The sequence below is a fragment of the Balaenoptera musculus genome, chromosome 14 (genome assembly GCF_009873245.2).
Source record: "Balaenoptera musculus isolate JJ_BM4_2016_0621 chromosome 14, mBalMus1.pri.v3, whole genome shotgun sequence".
Classification (NCBI taxonomy): domain Eukaryota; kingdom Metazoa; phylum Chordata; class Mammalia; order Artiodactyla; family Balaenopteridae; genus Balaenoptera; species Balaenoptera musculus.
Genome location: NC_045798.1, coordinates 39,501,089 through 39,509,163, shown reverse-complemented (window position 1 = coordinate 39,509,163; position 8,075 = coordinate 39,501,089). Strand labels below are relative to the sequence as shown.

Below are 8,075 nucleotides of genomic sequence, written 5' to 3'. Positions count from 1 at the left end.
AGCCCAGGCCCCTGTGCCCAGGCCTGTGAGGTTCTCCTGGGTGGCGTCCCGTTTCTGACAGCCAGTGCAATGGAGTGTGGGAGGAGTGTTTCAGGCAGAGGGACCACCGGGTGTAAAAGCTGGGAGGTGGGACTGAGCCGGGAAGACCCAGGAAACCTGGGTTCCTTCTTGTGTCTGAAGGAATGGAGAGTATGAGCAAAGTCATGCCTGGAACGGCGGGCTGAAGCGCTGGACTTCATTCTGAGGGTCCTGGAGGGTCGTGAACAGGAGGAGGATGCAGTCTGAGTCAGGGTTTTAAGAGCTTTACAATGTATTCAAATGTCAAGTCACTATGGTGTACACTCGAAACTAAAATAATGTTGTATGTCGACTATACTTCAATTCTAAAAAAAAGAAAAAATAGATAAGTTGTACTTCATCAAATTTTAAAACTTTTGTGCATCGAAGGATACTATCAAGAAAATGAGGGGACTTCCCTCGTGGTCCAGTGGGTAAGACTCTGCACTCCTAATGCAGGGGGCCTGGGTTCGATCCCTGGTCAGGGAACTAGATTCCACAAGCATGCCGCAACTAAAAGTCCACATGCCACAACTAAAGATCCTGTGTGCGGCAACTAAGACCTGGCGCAGCCAAAATAAATAAATAAATAAAAATAAATAAATATTTTTTAAAAAAAAAGAAAATGAGAAGACAACCCACAGAATAAGAGAAAATGCTTGGAAGTCATGTATCTGGTAAAAGGTTAATATCCAGAATATATTAAAAATGCCTACAACTCAACAAGAAAACAAACACCCCAATTCAAAAATGGACAAAGGACTTAGGCATTTCTCCAAGGAAAATGTACAAATAGCCAATAAGCACATGAAAAGATACTCAACACCACTAGTCATTAGGGAAATGCAAATCAAAGCCATGAGATATCACTTCACACCCTAAATAAGATGACTCATAAAAAAGAAACAAAAAATAACAAGTGTTGACAAGGATGTGGAGAAATTGGAACTCCTGTGTATTGCTGGTGGGAATGTAAAATGGTGCAGCCACTGTAGACAACAGTTTAACAGTTCCTCAGAAAGTTAAACATAGAATTACTATATGATCCAGCAATTCCACCTCTAGGTATAAACACAAAAGAATTGATTCCAACAGATCCTGTACACCCATGTTTATAGTAGCGTTATTCACAACAGTCAAAAGATATAAACAATCCAAAAATCCATCAACAGATGAATGAATAAACAAAATGTAGTATATACATGCAAGAGAGTATTATTCAGCCTTAAAAAGGAATGAAATTCTGACACATGTTACAACATAGATAACCTTGAGGACACTATGCTAAGTGAAATAAGTCAGACAAGAGGACAAATATTGGATGATTTCATTTACATGAGAAACCTAGAATAATCAAATTCATATGGACAGAAAGTAAAATAGAGGTTACCGGGGCTGAGGGAAGAGGGGAATGGGAATTTATTATTTAATGGGCACAGAGTATTTGTTCAAGATGCCAAAAATGTTCTGAAATTGAATAGTATACAACATTGGGAAGGTATTTAATGTCACTGAATTATACACCTAAAAATGGTTAAAACTGTCAGTCTTGTGTTAAGTATATGTTACCACAATTTTTAAAAGTAATACAGAAAATTCAATCAACGTAATTCACCAATTAACAGAATGAAGAAGAAACACCATGATCATTTCAATAGATGTAGAAATACCATTTGATAAAATTCAACACCCATTTGTGAATAATTTTATGTCTTCGCTTACTAGGGATAGAGGAAACTTAACTAAATATCTGTAAAAATCTTAACTAAGTATCTTTTTAAAAAAGCTACAGCAAATGGGGCTTCCCTGGTGGCACAGTGGTTAAGAATCTGCCTGCCAGTGCAGGGGACACAGGTTCAAGCCCTGGTCCAGGAATATCCCACATGCCGCAGAGCAGCTAAGCCTGTGCGCCACAGCTGCTGAAGCCCGCATGCCTAGAGCCCGTGCTCCACAACAAGAGACGCCACCACAATGAGAAGCCCGTGCACCGCAATGAAGAGTAGACCCCGCTTGCTGCAACTAGAGAAAGCCCGCACGCAGCAACGAAGACCCAATGCAGCCAAAATAAATAATTTAATTAATTTTTTGAAAAAGAAAGAAATATTAAGCTAAGGTAATTAAGACAATGTAATTTCAGCACAAAGATAAATAGAGTGATAGAACAGAATAGAGAATCTAAAACCTGGTCATATGTATAAGGTCACTTGACTTATGACAAAGGTGACATTACCACAGTGTAGGAAAATGATGGATGGGTCTTTTTAATAAATAGTGTGCTATTGACCAGGGATCCCAAAGCGGAAAATCAATTTTGACCTCACACCAGACACAAAAATCTATTCCTGATGGCTGTCAATCTAAATGTACAACGAAACTATAAGTCTTCTAGGAGAAATGATAGGAGAATGATCTTGTCGGTGGAAACAGATTTAAATGGGACACAAAGCGCAATGTAACAGTGATTCTGGAGTCAAACTGCCTGAACTTGAAATCTGATTCCGATCTTGGGCAAGTAATTTAAACTTTCTGTGCCTCTGTTTCCTCCTTTGTAAAATGAGGATAATAATAAGCAGATTACTTTGAGGACTATGTGATGATACATGTAAAGGGTCCGGAACGGTGCCTGGTGCATAGCAAGCTCTTACCAAGAGTCACTGTTATATCCTTTCTGTGAATATCGCCCAGGCCTCCTCTGAGGGGGAGGGGCTTGTTTTCATTTCTCATAGAAACTTTATGTTCAGTGCTTTGACATATGACTTTTTAAATTTTTTAACTAGGAGATACCCCTATTGGAGGCACCGCTTCACCGTCCACAGCATTTGTTGAATACCTGCTGCATGTGTGGCTGGAGGGAAGGGAGACGGAGGTCAGGAGGATGCTTACAGAGAAAACACCACTGCATTTTCTAGGTACTAACTACACAGAGAGACGTGAGGGTTACAAGGAGCTGGAGGAGGGAGAAATCAAAGGCACAGGTGAGGCAGTGATACTGAATCATGAGAAAAAGTCACGAGCAGCCGCCCTGGAATACAATTTATAAAAGGTAGCAACCCCTCACACTGGCAGGACCTGCTCTAGTTGCTTAAGAAACACCCAGAGCTGGAATTGCCCGGGCAGGGATTACAGGTTCTGGCAGGGAGAGGAAGGGGAGGAAGTCGCCCGGGGGACACGCACCCGCTGCCTTCTCCCCGCTGACGTCAGCCCTCTCCCTGGCACTTTGTCAAGTGATAGCTCTAAGAAGTCCTTTGTGTGCCGGCCTGGAGCTGCTGGACGACCCATGTCCAGCAAAGGCCCGTGTATGCCTCTTCTCCAACCCACTTTCAGTTTCTTATTTAACCAGATTTGGGGGCGAAACCGTCTCTCACCACTATTCAGAACCCACCCCCAAAATAAGATGACTAAATCTAAAAGACATGAAATTCGAAAGACACGTAGGCAGTTTATGGAGCTCACCCACGCAGAGAAACACAAGGGTCCGAGTCCATAGATTTGCTCATTTGTGGCTATATCCTTAGATTCTTTCTTAACTTCTCCCAGGCTTGCATACTAGGTACTCCAACCTCTATCTGATGTAAGTGGGTGAATTGTCAATTTATGCATTATTCAAGCTCTATTTCTTCCTCTTCCTTCTATTGACTTCATTTTTTGCTATTCACCAGTTATTCTAGAATCTTCATCACAGGATAATGGGGGCGGGGGGGGGGAAGAGAGGTTGAAATGCGTATGGTTAAATGTCAGAGAAAAGGTGGAAAATACCTGAAGTCAGGATTTTTATATTTTTTTAACTAGTATTACTATATTTGGTTTTCCTTTATCCAGCCTCCCTCTTAATATTTTTTCAAAGATTCTCCCCTTGCCTACGATAAATCATGAAGTCATTTAAGCTTGGATATTGCTTGGTTCTGGCTGAGAATATGCGACTATGCAACTTCCTGTTTAGACATGCTTTCTGAAGATTTTGTTATTACAAATAACTTTTTCGATTATTGAATTCCAGATGTAATGAAAGAAAAGCACACTTGAATCATTATCTTCCTAGACTGTAAGGTCTAGGAAGTTCTTTCAAAAGGAGCAAAATCATCTTCCCCCCTCAAAACATGTTCTTCCTCTTTTATTTTAAAAATATCTCAGTGGGTGGCACCGCCGTTTTCTCAGTTGTCTAAACTAGACGGCTGGGAGTCGCCCCCAACTCTCCCTTCCCCTCACTTGCACCCCAGCAATCACAAGTCCTACTGAGTTCACCTAGTATTCACTTCTCTGTGGCCCTGCCTCTCTCCTTCCCCAGGGGAACTACCCACATCCCCTCCCCAGCGCTCGCTCCTGTGGCCGCAGTGGTCCTATCCGCAGACCCTCACCTCAGGTCTCCCCCTCCAATCCGTCCTCCACACAGAATGATCCATCTTGATGAGAATATATAGTCAATCAGTGGCTCCCCACAGCCTTCATGGTGAAGGTTAAAGGGCCCTGGTGGAGCAGGAAAGTCTCCAGGATCAGCCTCTTCCCACCATTCGCAGATTGGCACAGATTTCCACTCTGGCAACCTGACTTCCTTGTGGTTGCCCCAACGTTCCCTACTGTTTCTTACCTTGATGCTTTTCTCATCCCAGAAACCCTCCTTAATCCATTCACCACTTTCTGCACCTCAATCCATTCAGGTTACCCCCATCACTCCACTCCCTAGGCTGGCTCATCACCCCCAGTTTATGTGTCCATACCCTCCCCCCTGTTCAGACTGCCTTCCCTCTGCATTGCCAGCCCCTAGCTTGGCACACAGTAGGTGCTCAACAAATATTCCCCGAATCCATTGTGTGAATAGTTGCATAGGAAACATGTATATTTAAATCATTTAGAAGTTAGGTATAGAGAACATAGCAGACGAAAGAGTAAAAAACAAATATGTTTTTGAAACTTTTTCATTGCTTTGGATCCAGAGCACAGAACCAGTCCTTTGTTCTTCCCACAAATCAGTGGCACATAGCCAATGCATTGGATTGCTTCTGCTTCCTGAATAATCAGAGTAAACATCTATTGCATTACATTAAATGCAGGTGCTGAGTGCTTCACGCGGATTGTCTCACTTAATCCACAGAACTACCCTGTTAGGTAAGAACTAGTATTACATTTGAGGAAACTGAGGCTTAGTCAAATTAATGTTAGTTGTTGTTGGAGCTGGGATTTAGAATTTGACATCTGACCCCAAAGTTCAGGCTCTTAACCATTATAATTTCCATGAGAGTTAGGGTCAGAAGGGAGAATACTGGTGAAAAGCATGTAGAGTCGAAATTACTCTTGGAAGTTCCTTTTCATCAGAAATCTGTACCTCTTGGGCAGGAAGTTAGAACCTGTGTTGTAATTCAGAGGCACAACTCATGGTCCAGGCTCTCTAGACACAAGTCCAATGCTGTTTCAATCTTCACCAAAGTCTTCTACATATTTGACTTGTCTCCTTAACAAACATTTCAGTACTTGATACCACAGCTTGATGACTTTTCTCTTGCCCATCTTTATGACCCCTGTTACACTGAATCACATTGGAGAGGGCCATCCCGTCTCCCGAAAGCTCGGCACAGCCAGCTCTTGCACTGGAGTTGAAACTGACCACTGGCTTCAGATGAAGGTGATGACTTACGTGTGGAAGCCATGTTGTACAGGAAGAAAAACTGCTAGAATCACACTCAGCAGGAGGAGATGTTTACACAGAGAGCGTGTAAGAAAGCCCAGTTGCGAAATAGCAGATTCCTCTGTCCCCATCCTGTCTTCCTGTGGGACGCGGGGTGGGCTGGAAGACCTAGTTGTCAGGCTCCCTCCTCACTCAAACGTACGCGTATTTGAGCTCATGTAAATTAAATACACCGAAGGAATGATTCCATTACAGCAAGACGCTCCCATGGCCTTGAGGGTCAGGGCATCTGTTATGGACAATGATATCCATTTTTATTTTGAGATCTCCATCTTGGGGAAATGGGATAACTGACATGCAGTTCTTCCTTTCCTTTGATCTAAATCCCTTAAGCTGCATCTTAAAATGATCCCATCTTAAATTTATTTATTTATTTATTTATGGCTGTGTTGGGTCTTCGTTTCGGTGCAAGGGCTTTCTCCAGTTGCGGCAAGTGGGGGCCACTCCTCATCGCAGTGCGCGGGCCTCTCACCATCGCGGCCTCCCTTGTTGCGGAGCACAGGCTCCAGACGCGCAGGCTCAGTAATTGTGGCTCACGGGCCCAGTTGCTCCGCGGCATGTGGGATCCTCCCAGACCAGGGCTCGAACCCGTGTCCCCTGCATTGCCAGGCAGATTCTCAACCACTGCGCCACCAGGGAAGCCCCTAAGTTGCATCTTAAAATGATCCCTACCTGCCTTATTCTTCTCAGAGGTAGAGCACTGATGCTCCATCCCCAGGCGGTCAAAAGACGTACTTGAAACCCCTAAAATTTCTGTATTTCTTTCCTTTGCAATAATATGATTAAGTCTGATGTGTGCAAGGTCTTTGAACCATAGATTGATAGATTGATGAGAGATAGATAAATAGATGATAGATAGATAGAGAGATAGAGAGATAGATAGATGACAGACAGATAGGTGCAGAACTGAAAATAGGGGCCAATAAGTGTTTTTTAAATTCCTTTGAGAAAGTTTAAAGAAACCCACTGTTTTCTCATGGGAAATTATGATTTAGGCCTTTCTATTGTTTTTTCTGTTTACCCCAAGTACACTAGGGCCAAACTCTAAGTTTAGGTAAAGGAGGTCAAGAACAAAAGGACTGAATTTTTTTTTTTATCGTTTAAATTTTATTTTATTTATTTTTTTATACAGCAGGTTCTTATTAGTTATCCATTTTATACATATTAGTGTATACATGTCAATACCAATCTCCCAGTTCATCCCACCACCACCTCCCGCCCTCCGCCACTTTCCCCCCTTGGTGTCCATATGTTTGTTCTCTACATCTGTGTCTCTATTTCTGCCCTGCAAACCAGTTCATCTGTACCATTTTTCTGGGTTCCACATATATGCGTTAATATACAATATTTGTTTTTCTCTTTCTGACTTACTTCACTCTGTATGACAGTCTCTAGATCCATCCACCTCTCTACAAATGACCCAATTTCATTCCCAAAAGGACTGAATTAACATAGAGGAATCATCAACTCTCACAGAACACAAAGAGCACAACAGAATCTACTGTGTGATTTTTTGTTTTTTGGTGGACATAGTAGCTTAGCAACACATATTTACTTCCTGTTATAAAAAAGATAGGTGCTATAAAATGAAGAGTTCCTGAATGGTGAATCATTTATGCAGCCACAGTTTTCCTTTAGAAATTATGTGCAGAGCCTTAGGAAATAGAAGGTGATCACGAGCCATCCTCGTATAGGAAAACTCTATGTCAGTAACAAGGTGGAGGACTGAAATAAAATTCTGCAACCACTAGTCCAAAGTTTCCAGCAGAAGCATCCCAAAGCAAATCAAGGTCCTCCTCATGCTGGTGTTCAATGCCATGACCACCCACCACAGCTCAGGGAGCCCACCAGGCAGCAGAGAGAGCTGAGCTGGCTCCCAGGGACTCCTTTTTTTTTGTGGAGGGGGGTCCATGGCCAGCCAAAGCTAGCAGGTGAGACCAGGCCTCCCCGCTCCACACACACCTAAGGCTGCACGCTCCATCTTTAGGCTCCTGTGTTTTAAACTCTTGCCTAATTTTTTTAAATTGTGGTAAAATACACATAATATAAAATTTGCCTTCTTGGGACTTCCCTGGTGGCGCAGTGGTTAAGAATCCGCCTGCCAATGCAGGGGACATGGGTTCGAGCCCTGGTCCAGGAAGATCCCACATGCTGCAGAGCAACTAAGCCTGTGCGCCACAACTACTGAGTTTGCACACTCTAGAGCCCGCGAGCCACAACTACTGAGCCCACATGCCACAACTACTGAAGCCCGTGCGCCTAGAGCCCATGCTCCACAACAAGAGAAGCCACTGCAATAAGAAGCCCGCGCATTGCAGTGAAGAGTAGCCCCTCTGCT

General features: G+C 43.2%; 1 non-coding gene across 1 annotated transcript; it reads left to right on the top strand.

Moving 5' to 3' along the window:
* Positions 1 to 473: 473 nt before the first annotated feature.
* Positions 474 to 546, top strand: TRNAR-CCU. The gene has a single exon. It is a non-coding gene; the product is annotated as a tRNA-Arg (tRNA).
* Positions 547 to 8,075: the final 7,529 nt, after the last annotated feature.